Source organism: Giraffa tippelskirchi, chromosome 6 (genome assembly GCF_054371585.1).
Source record: "Giraffa tippelskirchi isolate mGirTip1 chromosome 6, T2T-mGirTip1v1.2.pri, whole genome shotgun sequence".
Taxonomy (NCBI): Eukaryota; Metazoa; Chordata; class Mammalia; order Artiodactyla; family Giraffidae; genus Giraffa; species Giraffa tippelskirchi.
In genome coordinates, this window is record NC_137280.1 from 43,537,603 (window position 1) to 43,564,298 (window position 26,696).

Consider the following 26,696-nt stretch of genomic DNA (forward strand, 5'->3'; position numbering starts at 1 on the left):
GATCCCAGACCAAGAGCAGGTGCCACCTTCTTCAAGAGCCTGTGGTGGTCTCTGTAGACAGAACTGGGTGTCTTACTAATGATCTCAGGCAACACAGGTATTTCCCAGATGACACGGCTCCAAACTGGGCTCCAGTCTCAGAGGACTGCCCTGCCCCTACCACACACTTGCCACTAATAATTCCCCAAATGAGAGCAAGCTGTTAACAGAAAAAGAATTCTCTAACTCTTCCCCAACCTTCCCAGGTGGTGCTAGTGGTAAAGTATCTGCCTGCCAATGCAGAAGACTTAAGAGATGTGGGTTTGATCCCTAGTTGGGAAGATGCCTGGAGGAAGAAATGGCAACCCACTCCAATATCTTGCCTGGAGAATCCCATGGACAGAGGAGCCTGGCAGGCTGCAGTCCATGGGGTCTCAAGGAGTCGGACATGACTGCAGTGACTTGGCAAACACACATGCAAATCTCCTCCATTTTTTTTTTTTTTCTCAAAAGAGAAATATCCCTGTCCAAGAGACCCCAGTAGCTCAGATGGCCTGATGCCATCCTTCTTCTGTATCTCTGTGCAAAGTTACCTTTTTGTCAACTAAACTCTGGAGTCCTTGTAACATCTGTAGACAATCTGTGAAACACTTGTGATTCATGAAACTCAAAGATCAATTTTAAAAAGCTACTCCCTACAGTTTTCCTTGCTCCCTGGGACCACAGGATTTGTTTCCACAAAAATCCTTGATCTGTTTCCAGAGCTTATCTCATGATTCCTGTTGTCTCTGGAAAGAGGTATCTCATCATTCTGATGAAGTCTCCGTCGCTGTTAGATCAGAGAATTGGGTCCAATCCCCAAGCCGGGAAATAAGCCTTAGCAATGTTCAGCCTGTTGGCATCTTTTGAAATGTATATCTTAAAGGTAACGATAAATAAATATTTCTGGACTTAAGGAAGACTTTAGATATGTCAAGGAAACTTTTTTTTTCCCACATGTGAACATTTTTCTAGAAGTAGAAGAACCCAAGCTCACCACAAGTGTATCTTTAGAAAGATGCATTCACTGTAATTATACGTGACTTGTAGAACACATTAGGCAACTGCATATGTGAGTAAACAGATGGATTCTCAGCTGGCTGACTCATAGAATTGCATGGGGCAGATTACAAAGTTCCAAATAGGTAATAAGCACTTTGTAGAGAACAAAATAAAGGAATAAAATTCTGTTTTCATATTAGTTGGGGGAATCTTAGATCTGTGTGAGAAATGAGGGCTCTTGGAAACCATTGGTGACCCTTCTGTTCCAGTTAAAGTCCCTTTATACTAATGTACCTCATGTCCTTTCTGAAATGAGGTACTTTTCCTTTACTCCATCATCATTAGAAATGATGATGCTCTAAAACTCCAGAATTCCCAAGCAGGAAAAGGAGGTATATGAAACTCTCTTTGTTAATAAAGCATTTACACATATGCATGCTTCCCTGGTGTCTCAGTGGTAAAGAATCCTCCTGCCAATGCAGGAAACGTAAAAGACATGAGTTCGATCCCTGGGTTGGGAAGATGCCCTGGAGAAGGAAATGGCAACGCACTTCAGTATTCTTGCTTGGGAAATCCCATGGACAGAGGAGCCTGGAAGTTTAGTCCATGGGGTTGCAAAGAGTCGGACATGACTTAGTGACTAAACAACAATGCATATATACATACATGCATACATATATACCCATATGCATATACCCATGTGTGTATATGTATGGACATACATGTATGTGTATACATACAAATATACCTATACATAATTTTCCACTCTGGGCAAATATCTCCCTTTTATAATAGGATGATCCTCTTTGACACTAAAAATTGTCAGGATGATAATCAAAGCTGTGATCTTTTCTCATATACATCCACTTTTAAGTGAAAAGAGAGTCATTTATTATCATTAAGAAAATGGTTCTGCTTAAAAAATTCTCTGTTGTTTTTGATGTACTGTTGAATACTTTTCACAGGAATGTTTCCTCTCATCATGGAGCCTGTACTTTTGTCATCGTTGAAAGCAGTAGTTCTCAACTGGGGGTCATTTTGTCCCCCAGGCTGAAAACTCTGTTTACACCTAAAGCCCCAATCTTAACATTACCACTGCCTTTCCATCTTTCAAAACTGAGCCAACTCTGATTACCAGGAAGATTCCTCCCAATATTCAACCAAAAGTATATTGGCGTGCTGATAAATATTTACCCTTCAATGCCGGAATCATCTATAGCTTAATTCCAGAAATATTCCCATCTTCTGTAAAATATCAAATCATTTAAATCTATTTTTTGTATCTATCTATTGAAAAGTGGTATATAATGAAAGTATGGTGAGAAAAGAGTACATGTATTCATTTCCTAGAGTTGCCATATCAAATTACCATGAGCCAGGAGGCTTAAAGAAAAGCTGTGACAAACCTAGACAGCATATTAAAAAACAGAGATCACTTTGCCGACAAAGGTGCATTTAGTCAAAGCTGTGGTTTTTCCAGTAGTCATGTATAGACGTGAGGGTTGGACCATAAAGAAGGCTGAGCACTGAAGAATTGATGCTTTCAAATTATGATGCTGGAGAAGACTCTTGACAGTCCCTTGGACAGCAAGGAGATCACAAGAGTCAATCCTAAAGGAAATCAACCTTGAATATTCATTGGAAGGACTGATGCTGAAGCTCTACTACTTTATAGATTCCACATCTAAGGGACGTCATACAATATTCCTCCTTCTCTATCAGACTTACTTCACTCAGCATGACAATCTCTAGGTCCATCCATGTTGCACCAAATGACATTATTTCATTCTTTTTAAAGGCTGAGTAATATTCTATTACACATAAAATCAACATAAATAAATTCTCTCATAGTTCTGGAAGTCCAGAGTCTGAAATCCAAGTGTTAGGAGGGCCCTGCTCCCGCAGAAGGCATCAGGGGTATTCCCTTCCTTGCCTCTTCCAGCTTCCACTGGCTCCAGGCACTCCGTGGCTTATGGCCCCATCAGTCCAATCTCTGCCTATGTCTTCATGTGGACTTCTGCTCTCCTGTGTCTTCACCTCTTCTGCTTCTTATAAGGCACTTGTCATTGGATTCAAGACAGCTGAAGAATTCAAGAAGCTCTCTTCTCGAAATCCTTAATTACATCTGCAAATTGTTATCATTGTTCAGTTGCTCAGTCATGTCTGACTCTTTGTGACCCCATAGACTGCAGCATGCCAGGCTTCCCTGTCCTCCACTATCTCCCAGAGTTTGCTCAAACTCATGTCCATGCCATCCAACCATCTCATCCTGTGTCACCCCCTTCTCCTCTGCCTTCAACCTTTCCCAGCATCAGAGTCTTTTCCAATGAGTCGGCTCTTTGCATCAGGTGGCTGAAGTATTGGAGCTTCAGCTTTAGCACCAGTCCTTCCAATGACTATTCAGGGTTGATTTCCTTTAGAATTAACTAATTTGATCTCCTTGCCGTCCAGGGGAAAATCAAGAGTGTTCTCCAGCACCACAATTTGAAAGCATTGATTCTTCGGTGCTCAGCCCTCTTTATGGTCCAACTCTCACACCCATATATAACTACTGGAAAAAATAGCTTTGACTATATGGACCTGTGTTGCAAAGTGATGTCTCTGCTTTTTAATACGCTGTCTAGGTTTGTCATAACTTTTCTTTCAAGGATCAAATGTCTTTAATTTCATGCAAGTACCATGGTCCTAAGTAAGGACATATTCACAGGTTCAAGGTGATATATCTTTAGAGGCCACAATTTAACCCACTGTGTGTATGCGCATGTGTGTGTTTAAAATCACTGTGACAAGGTCAGGATCAAAATAAGCAAAACACTTTCTCAAGGTATAAAGTAAGGTTTAACATACTTTTACTTGAATTAATAGTCTCACTATATAGCTTCTGCCTATTGAATTTAAAAATCTATCATTTCTACCTACAAAGTGCTTAATATAAAGACCAGGCACCAGAAAACCTGGTGGGTGGAGAGAACTCCAGAGAGAAGCCAGCAGGCTTACTTCCGGGTAAATAGCATACGTTATTCAAGACAGGTGAGGCTCAGCATCATGGTACACACCTTCATAATCCTTCTAGATAACTCTCAAGTGTTTCACTGTTGCATCAGGTGAAGGAGAAAAAGATTATGAAGCTCAAATGAACCTCAAGGACAAAGTAAGACCTTGAAAAATATTTTGTTAAAATGTCTTTCTTTTAGAAATTAGAAAACTAAGATCCCAAAGACTTTCATCTTTTGTAACTTGCCCAAGATTACTCAGACAGGAGACAACTAAGGCAAGATTAGAAATTTAATACCATCCTTCTAGGCCAAGCTTCCTCTTATATATGCAACAATGTGTGTGCGCTCAGTCACTCAATCATGTCTGATTCTTTGTGACCCATGGACTGTAGCCTGCCAGGCTCCTCTGTCTGTGGGATTTTACTGGCAAGAATACTGGAGTGAGTTGCCATTTCCTCCTCTGGGAGATATTCCCAACCCAGGGATTGAACCCGCATCTCCTGCATTAGAAGGAGAATTCTTTACCACTGAGACAACAGGGAAGCCCCCTTACAACCGTATTTAACCTTAATTAACTCCTAAAAACCTTATCTCAAAATACAGTCATGTTGGGGGCTAAGGGATTCAACATATGAACTTGGCAGGACATAGTTCAGTCTGTAGCACAGTCCCTATCAACTTGGGTCAATAGAGTAGTATGTTTTTCCAAAAAACTTTGTACCATTTAATCCCCATAACTCTGTCATTTGTTCCATCTAATAAGTTAGGAAACTGAGGCTCAGAGAAGTCAACTGCCTGGCTTAAGGTCACACAGTGACTAAGATGTAAGCTGGAACTCAACACATGCTTTTTACCGGAATTCTAGAGCTCTTCCCAAGATGACCTTTTGTATCAGTCACATTGAAAGAGCTGTCCTTATAATGCATTCACAGACGCTGAAAACACATGGTTCCTAACAAGGTCCTTAGAGACAGCTTCGAAAGTCTCATGTTGTAATTCTTATACTTGACCACCCAATACATTAGTGAGTTAAACCCCATAGAATGGAAACAGTTCCGTCTATCATCTGTTCTCATGTACACTGGGAGTATGACTTGAGAGATGATTCAGCTGTTCTCATTGTAAGCCATCAAGTCCCACAAAAAAAAAAAATCATAAAGGAATAAATGATTATTCATGGTGCCAAAAACACATGTATTTTCAACAATAAAACGTTATGCTAAAGAATGTGAGAAAAAAAGATGCAGATTTATTCAATAAGCTTCGCAATAAAATCTCTAAGATGGAACACAAGGAATGTGTTCATTCCATAATGTGGTATCAAGGTTTTTTCCAAATGTATAAAAAAACCAACTATTTTCTGTTGACAGTGATATAAATTTTGAGAAGATTCTGGGTACAAACTAAAAAATGTAACATGCAAAATATTTTTACTGTTACATAAAGGTAAAAAAACTTTACACTTATGTTTACTAGGAAAAGTTATTCATTTTTATAGGCATGATGACACTAGTGTTATTATAGAAGAATTCTTTCAGAGATGAACGTGGAAATAAATATTTAGGAACGGAATGTTAAAAGTCTGTGATTAACTTTTAAATTCTTCCTCAAACGAATCAAATATATATTAAATTTCAGTGATAGGTATGTGGCAATTCATCACACTATTCTCTGTACTCTTATCTAGAAAGATTTTGTCTAAAATATGTCTAAAAATTAATTTTTAAAAATTTGTTACAAAGTTACCAAATCTTTAAAGCAAAATATTAATATTTAAAGGAATATGACTGTTCAATAGTGTATGAATGGCTCATATAAGAACACAAGAGAAAAAAACACTCATATATGTGGGTTCAATCTCTGGGTCAGGAAGATCCCCTGGAGAAGGGCATGGCAACCCACTCCAGTATTCTTACCTGGAGAACCCCATGGACAGAGGAGCCTGGTAGGCTACAATCCACTGAGTAAGAGGGGCCAGTTTTTCTTTTTTGACTACAAAAAGCTATGAATAATAAATGTATGCAATCTGATGGTTTGAAAAGTGAGTATATACCACACTATATACATGCCATAAACCTATTCACCACCTCCAAAACTTCCCTCCCACCATTATTTATTTATAATTTTGTGATAAGAACCCAACCCAAGATTTGATCTCTAAGCAAACTTCTAAGTAAACAATATAATGTTAACACTAGGCGCTATCCTGTACAGCAGAGTTTGGTGTTGGGGGCTAGCGTTAATCATCCAATGATCCAAGGTAAATGCAGAAACTTTCAGGAGAATTTACTCCTCATGCAGCTAACATTAAGAGTTTTGTGGAAAGCACACCAGAGCACGCATACATTTTCTTCAAACTTCTATTTGAAAGAATTTGTGAAAGGTTAGAAATCTTCCCCCACAGAGGGTATTCAAAAAGCCAGAAGTCGTTTTTTGTCACTTGCTCTGAATTTCTTTTCCCCCAAGATGAAATACAGGAAGCCAATTCAGAGTAGCTAGTAAATTTAGTCACTTTAGGGGCCCCATGCTTCTCCTCTCATCCTCCCATCGTGCACAATTCCTAATTCCTACCCAGAAGTATAGCAGTCAGATAGAGGACAAAGATGACCCTGGATTTAAGTGGAGTCATTAGCCTACCTGAGGGGCTTTTATTCAAAGAAAGTTTCCCATTTTTACCTCTCATGTGAATGGTGTGTGTGTGTGCACGCACAGGAAATAAATATGCCAGAAAAACAAATCTGGTCTCACACTCAGATGTTCCTCAGCCTCACCCCTGTCTCTGGAGAGGACCACTTTGCCACCGGAAGCTATCAGTCACCATCATCTCCCAGTTTGCAGGTATCACAAGACAATCATGACTTTATTTGACAAATAACTCTGAAGCTGACCTCCCAAGATTGGAGAATTTGGAAATAACTTGAGTTAGAAAAGATGCTAAACCCAATTACAGGAACGAAGAAGTTACAGGACAGATGACTGAACCTCATCTTATAAAAGGAAGACAAATGAGGTGTGCATACGTGCAAAAGCCCAGCTGTGAGCTCTCAGCATCATTATCCCTGTGGTTGAGAGGAGGAAATGCTTTTTCTCCAGCACTGAGGGGCTACTTTGGGGACAAAAGAAGCATTGTGGTCAGTAGACTATCTCACAACTCTAGGAATAAAGTCCAAACTGTATGTGTAATATTTTTCTATTAACAAAGAAATAATTCTTTCTAAAAAAAATCACCCCTGATCCCATCCCTGGAAATGGTGCACCATTAGCACATAGACCCCTAGAAGCTCAGAGAGATTCGCCTGTCAAATCCAACTAAAAACATGACCCAAACCACAACCTCACTGTGGAAACTCTGGGTTTTTTGGTTTTTTTTTTTTTAGACAAATTCCCCTGAAGGCTGGTAGCACCCTAGCTGCAAATAGAGTACCACTGACTTTGGGATTGTGTGGTTCTTACAATGTACCTCATGTATGCATGCTAAGTCACTTCAGTTGTGTCTGACTCTTTGCAACCCACTGGACTGTAGCCCACCAGGCTCCTTTGTCCATGGGATTCTCTAGGGAAGTATAGTAAAGTGGGTTGCCATGCCCTCCTCCAAGGGATCCTCCTGATCTAGATATCGAACACAAGTTTCTTACATCTACCTGCATTGGCTGACGGGTTCTTTACCACTAGTGCCACCTGGGAAGCCCTACAGTGTACTTTACTGCACAGAAATTTTCTTGAGCTTGATGGGTAACCTGGCATCAATCTAACATATTCTATGACCAACTTATTAACAGGAGTCTTTGAGTTAAAGAGCAAATGATCAAACAGCTTTTAAGCACTAGATTTGTTTTGTTTCTTAATTTTTATTGGACTATAGTTGCTTTACACTGTTTGGTTAGTTTCTGCTGTGCAGCAAAATGAATCAGCTGTACATATACATATATCCCACTTGTTTTGGATTTCCTTTGCATTTATGTCACCACAGAGCACTGAGTAGGGTTCCCTGTGCTATACAGTATGTTCTCATTAGTTATCTGCTTTATACATAGTAGTGTATATATGTCAGTCCCAATCTTTCAATTTCTCCCACCCCTCTTCCCCTCTTTGGATGACAAAGGTCAGAAACCCAAAATCAGACTGGTTTATTCAGGAAGGGATCTGAATGCAGAGGCTCTCCATCTCTCAGATCTGCAGCTCTTCATGATACTTTATTTTTAGGTGTCCCATAACGAAAAGAGGGTCACCAGCAGCAACAGGTTATAGCCTTCCAGATTTAAGTCCCTGAGGAAATAAGTTCTCTTTCCCACCAATTGCATTTGCAAAAGAACACAAGGACCTCAGGAAGGCTAAAGGCCTGGGAGATGGAGAATGAGGAAAGACAACTTTTTCATCTGTAAGAGCAACTTATCAAGCAGTGTTGCTTATGCTACAGAGCTAGAAGTAGAGGAGTTCTTTATATCTGTACTCACAGCCCCTCGGGCTTCCCAGGTAGCACTAGTGGTTAAAAAAACCCAAAAACCTACCTGCCAAAGCAGGAGACTTAAGAGATGGGGATTTGATCCCTGGATTGGGAAGATACCCTAAAGGAGGACATGGCAACCCACTCCAGTATTCTTGCCTGGAGAATCCCATGGACAGAGGAGCCTGGCGGGCTACAGTCCATAGGGTTGCACAGAGTCAGACATAACTGAAGTGACAGCATGGCACACCACAACCAGTACAGGAAACTTAAGAGTCGTGGGTTCAATCCCTTGGTTGTGAAGATCATCTGAAGTAGGAAATGGCAACCTGCTCCAGTAATCTTGCCTCGGAAATCCAATGGACAGAGGAGCCTAGTGGGCTACAGTTGATGGGGTCACAGAAAGTCAGACACAACTGAGTGACTGAGCACTCACAGGCCCTTAAATACACTCACATCCTCAGAATTGTCATCCCATCTTCCCAACTAATGGCCAAGCTTTTTTGTGTGCATAAGTAAGTTGCTTCAGTCATGTCCAACTCTTTGCGACCCTATGGACTGTAGACTTCCAGGCTCCTCTGTGCATGGGTTTCTCCAGACAAGGATACTGGAGTGGGTTGCCATGCCCTCCTCCAGGGGATCTTCTCAACTGAGGGACTGAACCCACATCTCTTACATCTCTTGCATTGCAGGTAGGTTCTTTACCACTAGCACCACCTGAGAAGCCCAAGCTTTGTTACTGAGGGGCATCTGGCCTGGTTCCTTCCACTCTTGGGCCAGTGGTTCTCCCACGTAGCTTGGGATATAGTCACCTGGCATCTTTATCCCAGCTGACTTGCATGTTAGAATTCCCCACATTTCTGTCTCTTTCTCTCTGTCTCTCTCTCTCTCTTCTACATTTAAAACAATTAAACTTTCTCCTTAGCATCACCCTTGTGGTGTCAATTTGGGAGACCTTTTGAAAGACAGCATATGGTTGGCTTTTCAATAGTTGTTTTACACATGCAGTGGGGACAAGAAACTAAAGGGAGACCAATTTGGTCCCACTTGGAATAGATGTGATGACATAAAAGAGCACAGAGATGATGAACCAAATAGTCTTGGGTCCACTCTGTCATCTTGCTGCCTCTTATGGGTGCCAGCCTCTGTCCTCAGCAGGCACAATAAATTATGAGTGGATCAGTTTCTAGAGCAACATCTGAAGGTGTGCATGTTGTCATGGCCACTGGGGTAACAGGGCCCTCTCTGTCTCTATGGAAATAAAGACTGAGTCATCAAGGAAGGCAGGGATGTGGGGAGAGCACAGATGCTATAGTCATTGGGCTTGGTTTTGAACCCACAACTCTGCAACTTACTAGCTAGGTAACTATGACTATGCCCTGGAATGATATAACCTTTGCCTCTTTGTGCCTCATTTCCCTTGTATATAAAAAGGGAATATTTTAAGTCTACCTGTCTCATGGGACAATCCTGAGGATTAAATTGGATAACACACATGAAGGGCTTATTACATGCCTGGTGCATTGTTGTGGTTTGTTGTTTAGTCACTCAGTCATGTCCGACTCTCTGTGACCCCATGGACTACAGCCCGCCAGGTTCCTCTGTCCATGGGATTTTTCCAGGCAAGAATACTAGAGTGGCTTACCATTTCCTTCTCCAAGGGATCTTCCTGATCCCGGGATCGAAACCTCATCTCCTGTAACTCTCCTGCATTGCAGGCAGATTCTTTACCTCTGAGCCACCAGGGAAGCCCTCCTGGTGCGTAAACCATCAGTAAATGTTCACTGCCTTGGCAAGAATCACTCACACCACCACTACTAAAATTACAGGTGATTTACAAAAACACAGAGTTTAGGGTCAGAGTGCAAAAGTTCAATTCCAATTGTATCTCTTACTGAGGAATCTTGGCCAGGTTATTTAAGCTCCCCAAGACTTAGTTTGCTTAGTCATAAAGTAGGAATAGTAATGGTATGTGCCTCACAGAGGCAGGAATGAAGTGCAAAAATATTGCTGGGCCCTCAAATGTGCCTAGCATTTTCTTTTTGTGGCATGACTTTTGAAGGGTTGTGATAAGCCCCCATCTCTCCAGGATCTCCACAAAGAAAAAAAAATTCCACAGTTGCCACTTCTGTCCCAAGCACCTGGAATTCTGGAGTTAGAAGAGTGCTCCTTCAGATAAAAGGCACTGAAGACTGTTAAAGGTAAATGCCCCGAAGCGGCCAGGAGGGGTGCTACCCCAGCATCAGTTCTACAGTTTGGTTGCTTCAGCAAATACTTACCAAGGTGACAATTTTATTTTTTTTTTAAGATTTTTTTTTACATGGACCATTTTAAATGTCTTTATTGAATTTGGGCTTCCCTGGGGGTTCAGAGGTAAAGAATCTGCCTCCCAATGCAGGAGATTCAGGTTCGATCCCTGGGTCAGGAAGAACCCCTGGAGAAGGAAATAGAAACTCCAGTATTCTTGCCAGGAGAATTCCATGGACAGAGGAGCCTGGCAGGTTACTGTCCATGGGGTCTCAAAAAGTTGGACATGACTTGGCAACTAAACAACAACATATTGAATTTGTTACAATAGTGTTTCTGGGTTTGGAGGGGGGGGGTGTTTAATGCTTTTTTGGCCTCGAGGCATGTGTGATCTTAGTTCTCCAACCAGGGGTCAAACCCCACCCTCTGCACTGGAAAATGAAGTCTTAACCACTGGACTGGCCAGGGAAGTCTCCAGGGTGACAATTTTAGGGAGGATGAGTGAAGGTAAGAGCACTAGACAGAACGGCTGTGGAGAGATGTGAAGGACACCTGAAAAGCCTGGAAGAGGGAGAAAGGCCTTGGATGTGTTGGTCAGCGCTTCCTACAAACATAGTGACCTTCTCAATTCACTCAAGGATTCAGGTCAGGCAGCCCACCAGACCCAGGACCCAGGATAGACCCTGGGATCCAGATCATCCTCTCGGTCTTGAGCTCAGCATCTCTACCACACAGCAAGGCCAACCTCAAGATTCACCAGCGCTTTCTTCTGATTTGGGAAATACTCAGGTTTTCTGAAGCAATGTTGAGGCCACATGAAGCTCATCATGGAGTAGATGGTTTCAACACTCACCATGGCCCCGCCCTCTTGTCTTTTCCAAATACTATTTTAATGATGAGACAATTCCACCTCTTCAGATGTGGAGAAACTGGAGAACTCAAGAATTTCCTGAGACCACAAAGCACAGAAAGAGGCAACGACTGTCTTGAAATAATGGGATGAGCTTAAACCAAAAGAAATCTTCAACTTATTAGCCGAACCAGTATTCGTCTAAGGAGAGAACTCCCCAAGGAAATTTGGGCCACTCTCTTTCTGAAGTATGTTTTAAAATTCAACCAGACTAAACAATGGAGACCACAGGGAACAGCTCTCCCCTTGCCAGGTAGAAGGGGCTGAGGGCCGGAATGGTATTTTTCAGCTCTCATTTCTGTGATAAGTGATCCTACCTGGGCTTGCTGGGCCGGGAGCAGAGGCAGACAGAGCTGGTTGTTCACACCGACTTTCGATTTTAATATGAGCCAATTTAATCAGTTCCTCAGTACAGCCCTCCTTTCAAGTCTGTGGAAACATCTCAAGGGAGAAAATGACACTAAGAAACACAGAAATCTTTTCTCTTCTCAGCAGGCGTTTGTCACAGCGCCAGTTCCTAAGTGCACAAACATTTGGCTGACCAAGTCACTTTGATATACTTTTCCCAGGGTTCAAAAAGAAAAGATAAACAAAGAACTTGTGACTTCGGGGGCAACAAAGGTAGCCAGGAGTTTACGAGGTTGCTCATCTTCTTTGCATTTCTGGCAAAGAGGAAGGGAGTGTCAGTGCAGAGAAGTCACCCTGTTAGGGGTTTCTGCTATGGCAGGTTTGGGACCTGGGGGAGTTTCTGGGCAGGTTCATGGGGGTTTGCTGCCACTTTCTACAGGTAAATCAGAGCAGCTTCTATCAGCCACAGCTGTGTTGGGTTGGCTCGCCCACCTTTTGTTTTCCTTTTATTATTTTATTTAATTTTTATTGGAGTATAGTTGTTTTACAATGCTGTGTTCATTTCCACTGTACAGCAGAGTGAATCAGCTATATGTGTACATACATCCCCTCCCTTTTGGGTCTCCTTTCCATTGAGGTCACAGAACATCCAGGAGAGTTCGCTGTGCTATACAGCAGGTTCTCATTAGTATCTATTTTATACATAGTGTCAATAGTGTATATATGTCAGTCCCAATCTGCCAATTCCTCCCACCCTCTTTTCCCCCCTTGAAAGTGAAAATGTTAGTCTCTCAGTCGAGCCGGACTGTTTGCGACCCCATGGACTGTAGCCCGCCAGGCTCCTCTGTCCATGAAATTCTTCAGGCTCGAGTACTGGGGTGGATAGCCATTCCCTTCTCCAGAGGATTTTCCAGGGATCAAACCCAGGTCTCCTGCATTGCAGACAGATTCTTTACCACCTGAGCCACCAGGGAAGCCCTGGGTACCCATACATTTTTTCTCTATGTCTGTGTTTCTTCTTTGCAAATAGGATCGTCTATACCATTTTTCTAGATTCCACATATGTGCGTGAATATACAATATTTGTTTTTCTCTTTCTTATTTACTTCACTCTTTTTCTTGACCATACCACATGGCATGTAGGATCTTGGTTCCCAGACCAGAGATGGAACCCCAGCCCCCTGCAGTGGAAGCAGGAAGTCTTAACCACTAGATTGCCAGGCAATTCCCCGGTTGGCCCTTTTTATAAAATCAAGGACAAGTATTCATTTCAAACTGATTCTTAAAAGGTATATGGATTTTCTCTAATAATATTCCTTCAGGGGAATTAAACAGGCAAGATAAAAATAGTCAATATTTTCTTTAGACTTTATGGGAACAAATAGGATAGGGGTAATTAAAACTTTTTATTATCTAGGCCCTAACAACTTTGAGAGTGATTTATTTCTTCTAGGATAAGAATGCTTAGAATCACATTAAGATCCAAAATGTTAGGAAAACAGTGGCATGTTGATGAGGAAGTGTTTCCACATTAGCCATATTTCTGTGATATGCTTTCATTCTTCCGTAGCTCTCAGACACATTTCCTGAGCCATCAGTCTTATATCACCCTGCTAAATAAGACAGACTTTAAACAAACACAGTGACTACCTTTTGATACTGTATTTCTCTGGATAATTGCCAAGAATTTGAGATGGAAGAAATAAAAACTCATCTTCAGTTTTTCATAGAATTGGACCGGGGCCAAGAAAACCTACCACAAATCAAGAGTCTTCTCTGATGATGTGCCGATGATGTCATAATTGGAGGTGAGATTAAGAAACCTCATAGGATCTCAGTGGCTATACTCGCTAATTCCTTAGTCAATCGAATTACTTCCTTCCCACTCTCTGCAAGTTTATGAAAAATCAGAACACTGCCTGCCTGGCCTCGGGGGAGTGTGGTAATGTATGTCATTATTGATGGAGGATGGAAGAAAGGGAGGCTGGATTGCCCTGAGATTCCAGTCTCTCACTGCAGGTGAGCAAGGTTAGTGAGCATACTGACTGCCCCTGACTGACACTGCATGATAGTGTCTTGGAAAAGTGCCCTGTTGCCCTTGTTTTTTCCCACTCTGCAATGTACAGTGCTTGGGCTCTTCTGTTTCTACTGACTGAGGGTGACTGGATCTCAGATATTGACATGAGCCAAATACCTATGAGACCGATTCAAAACATCAATATATTAATTCACAGTGACAAGTATAACTCCGAGAGGCTCTTGAGTGTGATCAGACCATTCTTTCCTCTAGAGGAAAAGTCACGCGGGAATCTAAATTACATTTAAAAGGCAGTTGGGTGATGCTCACAAGAAGTACCACCAAGGGATGATAAACTGTGCTGCCCAACTCCACTTCCAGGAATAGTTCTCAAAGAGGACAGGAGGATGGTCTTCAAGTCAGTGCTGACACTGCTAAATTAGCCTCCTGATCTTTTTTTGTATATAGGTAAATCACCACCATCCCAAATGATACAGTGATTTTCTCTTTAAATATGTGATCTACATGTATTAAATAGATTTCAACATTTTTTTCTGGGGGAAAAAAATATAACAAAACACCCTGATAACTTTGATAGTACCAGGCAAAAGGTCCAGAGCCCTTGATTGAATTTGGGAAACATCCTACATCTCCAGTATGACAATTTGGAAACTAAATAGCTTCATGGGCAACACACAAACTAGACTCCAGCCAGAGGGCTTGCTTCTGCAAGTGGAGCAGATGACCAACCAATCAGTAAAGTTTTCTCTTTTTGTACTCACCTCCAGGAGTGACATTTTCTGACCTCGGTTCTGTATTTTGGACTGCATTCTGCTGTGCCTGCCTGCTGTGTGCCATATTCCCATGTGGCTACACGAGTGTCTTGTCCCTGTTGCTTGGCTGGTAATATGGGAGCATAATTTTGGTTCAGTAATAAAATGAAGGGAATGCTGGAGATTTTCCATATCCAGCAAGGTAAGAGAAGTGTTATAGCTCAGCATCTACTTAAGGAATTGTATTTCAGGGGAAGTTAGGACTTCCCGGTGGTTCAGTGGTAAAGAATCCACCCGCCAATGTAGGAGACACAGGTTCAGTCTCTGGGTTGGGAAGATCCTCTGGAGAAGGAAATGGCAACCCAGTCTAGTAGTCTTGCCTGGGAAATCCCATGGACAGAGAAGCCTGGCGGGCTACAGTCCATGGGGTCGCAAAAGAGTCAGACACAATTTAGCGATTAAACAATGACAACAACAACATTAAAGAAGTTAAAACCATTAGCCGATATATTAAGCATTATAAGATTCTCATGTAAGGAATAATTCCTGAAAGTCATGTGCATGATTGTGGAAATTCTCTCAACTCCCCACTCTCTTTTCCAGTATCTGAAAGATACTAGAAAATACTAACAAATAAGGAATTGTTTTTCTTGAGTGAATAAATGTATTTCATGGGCAATTTTTTCTTTTCAATAATAATGATTGCAACAACTAATATTTATTAAGCACTTAGAGTCTTACTCTAGATATCATACCAAGAACTAAAATAAATCTTCACAACTATTTCATAAGTTAAGTCTGATTAATAACTCTAGCAGAAAATTAGGCATTAGGGTGAGAAAATTGGGCAAGTTGCTTAATGTCTGTATGCCTCAAGTTCATATAGTTTGTGTCAGAGCTATTGCTTAAGCCCAAGGAAACTGACCATAAAACCTGCCTTCTTAACTACTAAGCAATGTGCCTCCTCAAAATTTCAAACTATAAATACTTGTGTAGTTTGGCCTAACCCATTATATCCATTAGTATTGAGACTATAAACTTGATTACTATGCTGAAGTTGCTTCTTGTTCCCTTTTCCTTCATGAAAAATAGGCAAATATAAAATTAGAACAACCTCCTGTTATATTTCTCAGTGAATGACTTTATTATCATCTCAGCCAATTTGAAATCCCCATTTCAAAAAAAACCTCCACCACCCACATTACCTTCATTGTTAATATTTATAACATGTGGTGAAAGCGTTTAGAACTCAACTTCATTGTTCCAACAAAAATTTAAAATCTTCCAAATTGGCTGAGGGGTCCGACTTCTAAAAGGTTTACTCCTCAAGTGTAGGCCTCTTGCCAACACATCTGACAAAATGAGTCTTAAAATTTGAAAGTTATCAGAGCATCTTTTGGCAGGTTAAAGAGAGTTCCAAGTGTCCCACGGACTGCTAGAACCGTATCTCCAAAAAATATAATTCCTTCACATTTGTATATAAGAATTTAACCAGATGTTCATTAGGAGGAAAAACAGCCAAGTTAACTAAGCAGGGACCTATTCATATTCTACTGTGAAAACTACCAAGTCTAACGTAACTCAAAGGAACTCAGTTTACTTTTCAAAATATTTAACAACAATTCCCCAACATTAGTATCTAACTTTCTGAAGATGGAGCCCCCAAACCTTATTTTTTGGTTAAAATGTTATGAAAAGAGTCCATTTTCCCAGTTCTTTCTGATGTTTCCGTTTTTCTAAGATGCTTCATGACACTGGAAATGCATCAATGTCAAAGGGGACTAATCACTGTCCAATCACCATATCACTGTTAGAGTAAGTAGCCTAATCAGTTAGTGGAATCTTTTCTGATCTTATTTCTCCTAGGATCTCAAAGGAGAACATCAAAGAGGGTTCTGTTTCAGGCATAAAGTTCTCCCCTTCATTTTCTCATTAATCTCTTGATGCCTAGACACCCAGGAAGCATGGACTTTCTCCTTCCCTCCAATTTTCCAAACCCACATATAAGAGAATTGAGCTGTTCATAACATATTCTCAGAAGGCCATTCCCTCTTGCATCCTCTTGCTCTATATTTATTTATTTCCTCTTGTTTTCCTATTTCCTCATCTCATTATGTTTGTATACAGCCTCATATTTTCAATCAATGATCCTATACTTCAGATACCTTCCATCTGTTTTGGCTTTAGTCCTTTAGAACAGATAAAAAATAATATAAATATTTCCCAGAAATAATCCCAAAATATTAGTGTAAAAAATGTGATACTGAACATATATTGAATTAGCACATTAGAGATTAAAATCTGTTCTCAGCTGGATTTTCAATCTTTGTTTCTTAAGTATTTCCTATTTGTTAGACTGGGATATTGTTAAAGTTGTCACTGACATCTAAAGAGAAAAAGCTTTCATCTTCTGCTCATTTAGAGGATTAAAAAGCTAGTCAAATCCTTTAGTTCAAGGGTCCTCAACCTCTGGGATCTAATGTTTGATGATCTGAGGTAGAACTGGTGTAATAATACAAATAAAGTACACAATAAATGTAATGCATTGAATCATCTCAAAACCACAGTCTGTGGAAAAATTGTCTTCTGCAAAACCAGTCCCTGCTGCCAAAAAGGTTGGGGACTGCTACTTTAGCTTACATAAATAAAGCATGAATTTCTGTTGAGAAAAACCTGATTAGATGGCTCAGTTGGTAAAGAATTTCCCTGCAATGCAGGAGACGTGGGTTCGATCCTTGGGTTGGGAAGATCCCCTGGAGAAGGAAATGGCTACCCACTCCAGTATTCCTGCCTGGAGAATCCCCCGGACAGAGGAGCCTGGTGGGCTACAGACCATGGGGTCTCAAGAGTTGGACATGAGTTAGCGACTATACCACCACCAACAACAACTGGACCCCATTTAATCAATTTGTCAGCCTCTTTGTAGGCTAAATGTTTCAACTTTAGCAACATTGATTCAGGGTTAAGTTAGGATATCTCAGTCCTCCCCACTAAAAAGTAGTAAAGAATCTAAGCAGTATGACTTATCTCTTTAGTTCAACTGAACAAACATTTTTAAAGTATAAAGACATAGGGACTTACATCACTAGTTAAACAATGAAGTATTTCCTCAAGTTCCAGAGGAACTAGCTGCAATAGTAACAGAGATGGCAGCTTGATTCAGATCCCCAGGCCTTCACCTTTGGGTCCATGGTCACCTTCACAACTGTCATGGTAACAGCAGTGCTGTTTTAGAGACTCCAGTGAAGGCCAGGCTGCCGCTTTTTATATCAGGAGGGGAAAGAAACATTATCTCAGAGCAGAGGTGTCATCAGAGTGAGAAGTTAAAATACAGCCAATTGAAACCAGTCCTTTTGGTCACATGGTGATCAAAAGGACTGGTTCACAGGTTAGATGTCTTAGATATCCCTTAGACAAATCACGTGGGAAGAGCATGACAGGAATGGAGCTAACACAAAGCAGATGAAGGTACAGCCAAAAATACTACACCGCAGTTTGTAACTGTGATCCAGTTTTTCACCTTCACACTAATACTGTCTCAGTTATCTGTTGCTACATAACAAACCATCCCAATACTTAGCAGCATGAAACCCCCACTGGTTTGTTCCTTCTTGTGATTCTGTGAGTTGACTGGGCTTGGATGGGCTGGAACGCCTAAGACAGTTCACTCTCCAAGCTGACAGTTGATGTTGGTTCTTGGCCACGAGCTTAGCTAAGAATGCTGAACAAAATGCTTGAATGCAGACTCATGTGATTTGGGCCACCTGTCAGTATGGCAGGTGGGTCTCTAAAGGAGGTAACCTCAGAGCTAATGTGGTAAGAAAGAAGCAAAGACATAGAGAGGGAATGACAGGACATCACTCCTGACATACCTTGTTGATTAAAGCAATCATAGGCTCAGCCCAAGTTCAAGGGGATGGAGAAATAGGTACCCTTTCTGAATTTGTGGCCATCTTCCCTGTGTATAACCTCTGCCTTTAGATTTCAAGAAAGGGGAAAGCAGCCAACTGAGAACTGGGATAGGACCAGGATGGTGGTGGGACAAGGGACTCCATCAGACACATCCCAGCCGTGGTTGCTCCCCAGGTTTCCTTTACAAGCTTAAAAGTCCATTCCGTCTGAACTGCTGCACTTCTAATATCTTCTCTATTTCTTTACATCACACTGCTGAAGGGGAAACACCTTTGCCTGGCCAGGAAACCACAAATCTCTTTTATCTGTTTCACTTCGAACTTGATGTTTTATACTCCCTAGCGGCAGGGCTAGAGGCACCAGGGTGTGTGCAGCCCTCTAAGGCATCATGTACTGCACATCATATTCACTGTGGAAAGGGGTATTAAAATCTCAGGCTGTACTCCAGATCCAGTGTATCAGTCTCTGAGAACACACTCACACATACACACATACACACACAGGAAAGCCCTCCAAATGACTCAGATATGCACCCTTTTGTTGAGTGCATTGTTTAAAAGTTTTTAACTTTAAATTCTTTGGGGGAATGTCTTCTGTGGAAAACTAACACATACGTAATTTTCCTTATATCAGATTGAGTCACACAATTGCTTTGGTCCTGCCTATGCCCTTGTGAATAAAATTAAGCATAACTCATTCTAAAGGCTTTATCTTTGGGTACCATTGGACTCATTGTGATGGAAAACCAAGGGACAGAAGAAGGTGGTGGTGTGCAGCTGAGATGGAGCTGCTGACTCCAGTGTGTAGTAGACTGAATGCTTTGCAGAGTCCCAGGCTGTTCAGAATATTGTTCTGAACAATTGTTGTTTGTTCAGCCACCAAGTCATGTCTGACTCTTTGCGACCCCATGGACTACAACACTCCAGGCTTCCCTGTTCCTATCTCCCAGAGTTTGTTTAAACTCATATCCATTGAGTCAGTGATAACATCCAACCACGTCATCCTCTGTTGTCCCCTTCTCCTCTTGTCTTCAATCTTTCCTAGCATCAGGGTCTTTTCCAGTGAGTGAGCTCTTCATATCAGGTGGCCCAAGTATTGGAGTTTCAGCATCAGTCCTTCCAGTGAATATTCAGGGTTGATCTCCTTTAGGATTAACTGCTTTGATCTCCTTGATGTCCAAGGGACTCTCAAGAGTCTTCTCCAGCACTACAGTTTGAAAGCATCAATTCTTCAGGGTTCAGCCTTCTTTATGATCCAACTCTCACATCCATACATGACTACTTGAAAAACCATAGCTTGGCTAGACGACCTTTAGCACCGTTACCCATGACGTAATCACCATGCAATGGGCTCTCTGTGTTCAAGCATGAAGAGTCTGGTAACAGCATCCCACTGCGTAACTGTGGAATCACCACCCTCATGGCTGCCAAACCCAGGCACAGTGCCTTCGGAGTGGAGAAGTAGCCTGGATGTGGGCACCCGGCCAACACTGTGCACGCCATCAGAAGGAGGCAGAGGCCCAGGAGAGAAAGACAAATCCTCCTTCCCTTGAAGTATGTCCGGCATGCCCGGTCGAACACTGACTCTCTGGAGTAAAGAAGGTTGAGTTGTCCCCAGAACCATGCCTCCTAAGGGTTAATGTGGCCAATAAGCTTTCTGAGCCTCAGTTCGCTCTGGAGCAAATATGAGTCCTTGATTCTTCCTGGAGATGCTGTAAGGATTGGTGAGACAATCACTATAAGATGCTGTGAAGTGAGCTGCTCAGAGAGCCAGATGAATACAAGGTATATTGTTAGGATCTACACAGAGCATTTTAGCTGATGAATTGGAAAGCCTTGCTCCCACTCATTTCTGAAGGGACACACCCAAGACAGCCTCTAACTCTTCGTGTCCCAATCTCAATAGCAGGCTCACTCTAGATGCTGGCAAATCAGTTAGAAAAAAAAAAAAAACCGAGTCATTTCTGATCATCAGAACTGCATTTACTGGACAGCCTCTGTTTTTTTTTTTTTTTTCTTTGATAGAAAGGCAGTCGCCAGCAAGGTTTCTTCCCCTGGCTGACAGCCGTTTCCATAAAGCCATGTGTTTTTTTAGAGCAGCCTATGGTGACATAGCAGCCCAGACATATGGTGTCATTATTCAGCCGACACAAATTTGACACTTAAGTGAATTTATTATATTTTGCTTTGCTCCTGGTGCCTGAAAGGCTTTGCCACTGTCTCTTCATAGAGCTTGTCACAGATGTTGATGTATTTTCCTCTTGCATGGCCAGGTTTTACTGTGGAAACTGATACAACTTCACGATAGAATTTCTAGATGAATTATTCACGCATTGCATGCTTTCTGCACACGGGGGCTTGGAAGAAATCCATACTATTCAATAAATAGTCTTTCTAATCCTCTGTAACAGAGCATTCTCTCCTGGTTTAAACTATGTCTCTTATCATCTTTGTAATCATACTGTTTTGGATAAAGTATTTCATAGTTGATAGCTTAAAATATTCACAATAGTTCACATTAATGTGCAACAAAATCATCCAGGCCCTGAAACACATCCATTGCAGCAACAATAAAGCATACAGGCCAAATTCTCATCAGTTCAAAATTTTATTCACTCAGAACAAAACACACACACACACATACACACACACACATACACACACACACACACACACACAACTGAAACCTTTAGTCAATTCTACTTCCAATGATTTATAGAGCAATTCCTGAAACATCTCAATATTTGTTATTGTAGACAGAATAGGCCTTTCTTGATGCTAATACCATCTGTAGAGATGAGTTTTTAATTGAAAAGAATTTTCAACTTGATGGAAAAGAGTCAGATGAACTCATCACTGGCCTCTGAGAAAAGATTAATGAAACAAAAACATATCAAGCTTCTTTAATACCTGGAGAAGCCATAAGGATACCTCAAGTGACATTATGGGCTATGGTATATGGGAGTGAATAACCTTAACATGACACAGTAAGCCCGTGGAAGAATAAAGAGCTATAATTACAGTTTTTGAAGGATACTGACCTGTTGACCTATAAGATTTAAGACTTTGCCTCAGGGTCATTTCTTAACGTAGTTTTTGTTTTATTGTGGTTCATTGTTTGTGGGGTTTTTTTTCTATTCCCAACTGAAATAAGTTTTCAACTGTATTCAGTAAAATTCTAAGGGATGAAAAAGTTAGGCTTTTCCTTCTCTGTCTTATTTTTAATTGAATTAAATGCTCAAAGCACATGTTTTTGAATCAGAAATCTCTTCTTTTAGAATTTGCTTCCCATTCAAAGAGAACTGACATTTGCAATTGTTCTCAGAACAGATGGCCAAAGAATTGCACAAAAGCACAAAGGAAGATGAAATTCTAGCTAATGATTATTACTATTTGAACACATTCAAGCAAAGTGCTGTAGATTTCATGACTGAAGCTTTGAGGTCCATCCATGCATAACTTCCCTCATTTGTTGTCCATGGCACCACTCTTTTCCCAGCCTCTCACACCCTCAACACCAGTCCTCCTTGGCTACAACTTCTCACAACCTCTACCACTCCCCACCAAGTACTAACAATTCTTTCTTTCTTTGAAAGATGAATTCTATTCCAGCAGTATCCAAACTTTGTGGCACCAGAGACTGCACGTCTTCATAATTTTTCCACAGACCATGGTGGGGTGATTTCGGGATAATTCAAGCACATTATATTTACTGTGCGATTTATTTCTATTACTATTAATTATATCAGCTCCACCTCAGATCATCAGGCATTAGATCCCAGAGGTTGGGGACTCCTGTTGTATTCAAATCTCTTTGTTTCCTTCAGCCTACTCCAAGCCCCCACTGTCTTCATTCAGACATCCATGATATCTGTCTTGTCTTGTCTTCCATTCTCCAGAATGCCCCTCACTCCAGTCTGCCCTGTCTATTATCACCAGGATAAATGTCCTCATACACTATTTTATCACCTCCCGCTTAAGAACCCATAATAGGTTTCTATTACCTAGTGTCTATCCTTTTATTGATGTATATAAATGTGCTAGGCTTGTTCTAAGTCCTTAAAAATATCAACTCATTTAATCCTCACAACAATCCCATAACGTAAGACCTGTGACTTTCCCCTTCTTATAGATGTGGATGTTAAGGCACAGAGATGATGAATAACTTGCCCAAGATCACACAGTCATCAAGTGATGGAGCCATGATTCAAATTCAGTCTGTGTTTAACCAATATACTGTGCTGTCTCCTCTTGGAACTACTTGCTCCTACATCATGTTTTATATTTTGTTTGTTTGGCTATTTATTTATCTATTTGGCTACACCAGGTCTTAGTTGTGACATGCAGGATCTTAGTTGCAACATGTGAATCCTTAGTTGCAGCATGTGGGATCTAGTTCCCTGACCAGGGATCAAACCCAGGACCCCTGCATTGAGAGTGCAGAGTCTCAGCCACTGGACCACCAGGGAAGTCCCCCACGTTTTGTGTTTTGTAAACACCTCTCATTTCTCATTTGACCCAAGCCTTTAGCCTATTCATCCATAAATCCATCTCGTTTGAGTTCTTTTTAGTAAAAGGTCCTCTATTTCAATGGACCACCCTCCCTATGTACCAATTTCTACCTCCTGCACATTTGCCTGTGGGGATGTTCTTGCCTGGCCTCTCTTTCCATTCATCTCTCTTTGTTATGCATATATCAGATCATATAAATTATGAATATTTGTCATTATAATATATGAACTTCTTGCAAGATGTAACTCAGTTCTCAAAGGAGGCCTCTGAGCTCACGGAAGTCTCTTTTCTTCTTTGCCCTCTCTCACTGTGTGCACAAACAGCCCACTGTGGTTACACTTTCTTCCAAGAAGATCCTCAAACTCCCCTTCTTCTCTGACACCTCCTTCATAGGCAGAACTTAGAGCTATGACAACCGGTTTCTCACAACAAGAAGGGAGTTGGCTCAACCCTTGATGATCACCCCACCCACCTGGGTCCACTCACCCCACCAGATTATGAGTTCCTCAAAGGCAGGCACTCCAAAAACCTCATAGCATTGTAGGGAGTCAATGTGAATTTGTAATACATTAGCATGCAGTTCCACTTTGCTTTCTACTTGTTTATACGTATATATATATATATATATATATATACACAGACACACACATATGCATATACAGATGCATACACACATCTACACATATGTTCAAGCTTCCTTGATGGATCACTGGTAAAGAATCCACCTGCCAATGCAGGAGACACAGGTTTAGTCCCTGGGTCAGGAAGGTTCCCTGAAGAAGGAAACGGCAATCCACTCCAGTATTCTTGCCTAGGAAATCCCATGGACAGAGGAGCCTGGCAGGCTACAGTCCACAAGATTGCAAAGAGTCGGACATAACTTAGCCACTATACAACAACACATATATACACATCTACATACAGGGTTTCAAGTTGTTGCTAGTGGTAAAGAACCCTCCTGCCAATGCAGGAAACATAAGAGACACGAGTTTGATCCCCGGGTCAGGAAGATTCCCTGGGGAGGGAATGGCAACCCACTCCAGTATTTGCCTGGAGAATCCCATAGACTAGTGAGCTACGGTCCATAGGGTCACAAAGAGCTGGACACAACCAAAGTAACTTAGCACACATGTAGTGCACACATATATACACACCTACACACATATGCACAACTACACATGTATATACACACACATGCTTGTATCAGTTGTAATTTCTAACAACACTGTAAATCCAATGAAGACGGATCCGGCCTCTGCTTTCCTTGCATTTCTCATCAAATCAAGTACACAGCTACCCCATCAATCCTCACTAAATACTTGCCATATGAATGGGTGAGTTATTAAAATTACCCCAGGAAATGAAGATCTTTGACTTGCCTTGCCAAGTGTTAAAAATGGCACCACTCAAAATATATAGTCAACCACACATTAAAAAGTACTAAGAATAACTCAATATTTCTTGTATGGAACAGTTGCATTTTCTTCTGAGAATCCATATGTTACAGTCTCTCTCTGTATTTCCCACAAGAGCACTTAAATCCAGAACTCACAGTGTATCTGGCTTCAAACCAAGTACATTAGTTATTTTGGAATTGCAGAATTAATAGTCATTCTCCCACTTGCAGATCTACCTCAAATAAAATTGTATTTCATTTGGATTAAGAGTTGTAACTCATAAATTCAGCTACAGCAAGCTGCACCAACACAACTCTTTAGCACTTACCACATGGCCCAACTTCAGAAAAATACTACCAATTATTAGTTATTATTAATGGAGAAGAAAAACCTCTTGCCTCAATGCATAGAATATGGATATAGATATCTACATTTTACTTATACCGAGAACCAGAATAGAATAGCAATATTGTGATTTATAGGCTGAATTCACAAACAAATTCAGGAAACCATTTTGGGAATTCAAAGTAACATCCAGATGCTTGAGACTAAAGCCATGATAATGTAGTTTTATCAAATGTCTCATAACTGTTCAAAACAGAACCAAACAATGGACCCAATTGAAACTACTTTTAAAAATAAGTAAATGACCATATCGAAAATATTATCTATCTTAATATTTGTTATTAATAAATACATTTCTATTATTTTAAAAATAAAAAGGAGAAGAGAAAAATTCACATTTCAAAGACTCAGGGAGGCTCAGCCTTAAGCAATGTTGCATCACAATCAATGGAAAACCACCGATGCTGACAGCGCAGCCCATTGGACACAAGGGAGGAAGAGAGGAATTGCATTGTTCAAGTCATCTTATCACTCAGGTTAAAAAGAAAAGCCAAACAGCCACAGTCCTTCCACATAGCAGCTGTAGATGAGAATCAAGCAAGTAATGTCATACTTACACACCATGGAGAGAACTGTTGGCTTCTCAGGTTTTTTTTTTTGGTCATTCCATATACGCAGAACGTGAGGCCTCCCATCACCTCCCAGAATGGAATAAGCCTGCAGGGATGAGACCGTGCAATATTTCAGTAACCTGGTCATACTGAAAACATGGATTTAATTTCTGTGGTTCCCACTATAAGAGTTGTCTCACATTTCATTTAAATAAAAACTAATGACTTTTACCCACTCCAGTATTCCTGTCTAGAGAATCCCATGAACAGAGGAGCCTAAGCAATTCCAAATTAGGATAGAGCTATTTTGGTCATTTCAAAAGAAATGTTGCCATATGCAAATGAGCATATCTCCACATACAAAGGAATCATCATTTTACAAAGCACTGTGAGAACCAGTTATTCACACACATGTGTATTGAGCACCTAATACACTGTGGTAGGACTTGTGGGTGAAGAAATGTGACCCTTGCCCTGGAGGAGCTCTCAGGCCCCTGGGGAAGACAAAAAATAAAAATCAAATCAATTTTTAAAAGATGAGATAAATGTTTCAAATTCGGTATGTACAGAACACAAAGGGAATGCATCCAACCCAAAGAAAGGAGCCTGACAAGGCTTCCTGGAAGGCTGACAATTTGGTCCACGCCTTGCAGGTGAGAAAATAGCTTGGTTTCCTACACATGGTCACTTTGAAGGTCAAATGAAATGCATGCAGAGGAGGTGGTTTTAGAACTTACACCTTAGCAGGAATTAAGACCCAAGTTAGTTGTAACTTTGCATTTCAATACAAAAGCAATTTTATGATAGTATACTCTGCTTGTACTGAGTTAGGGTACTGTATATGTCGCTTAGTCGTGTCCGACTGCAACCCCTTGGACTATGGCCCACCAAGCTCCTCTGCTCATGGGAGTCTCCAGGCAAGAATACTGGAGTGGGTGGCCATTTCCTTCTCCAAGTGTACTGTAATGTACTGTAGAGTGTACAAACAAACAATAAGAGATGGCATTTATCATCAGGAGTCTATAATTTAATTAGATAGTAAATATCATATGCAGGAGAGCTAAATAACCAGATAGGACAGTATTTGGTTCTGTGCTAGACCTCGAGGTTTGCCAAGCCAACTCTGAATCACTTTCTATTCTTACCCAATCTTCTTTCCCACAAC

At 41.0% G+C, this 26,696-nt stretch overlaps 2 long non-coding RNA genes across 3 annotated transcripts in view; one reads left to right on the forward strand and one right to left on the reverse strand.

Moving 5' to 3' along the window:
* The window catches only part of LOC145510461 (uncharacterized), a 174,344-nt gene extending 160,590 nt beyond the window's left edge, over positions 1-13,754 (reverse strand). Inside the window, exons 1-2 of one of the 2 annotated variants that reach the window (XR_014057036.1) lie at positions 13,616-13,754; positions 11,935-12,058 (exon numbers count right to left, since the gene is read on the reverse strand). This is a non-coding gene — a long non-coding RNA (uncharacterized LOC145510461). The remainder of the gene's footprint in view (positions 1-11,934; positions 12,059-13,615) is intronic. The other variant, XR_014057037.1, reaches the window with a different exon arrangement.
* Positions 13,755-13,763: 9 nt separating this feature from the next.
* Positions 13,764-26,696, forward strand: part of LOC145510465 (uncharacterized) — a 28,503-nt gene continuing 15,570 nt past the window's right edge. Inside the window, exons 1-2 of the long non-coding RNA XR_014057041.1 lie at positions 13,764-13,984; positions 14,771-14,957. This is a non-coding gene — a long non-coding RNA (uncharacterized LOC145510465). The remainder of the gene's footprint in view (positions 13,985-14,770; positions 14,958-26,696) is intronic.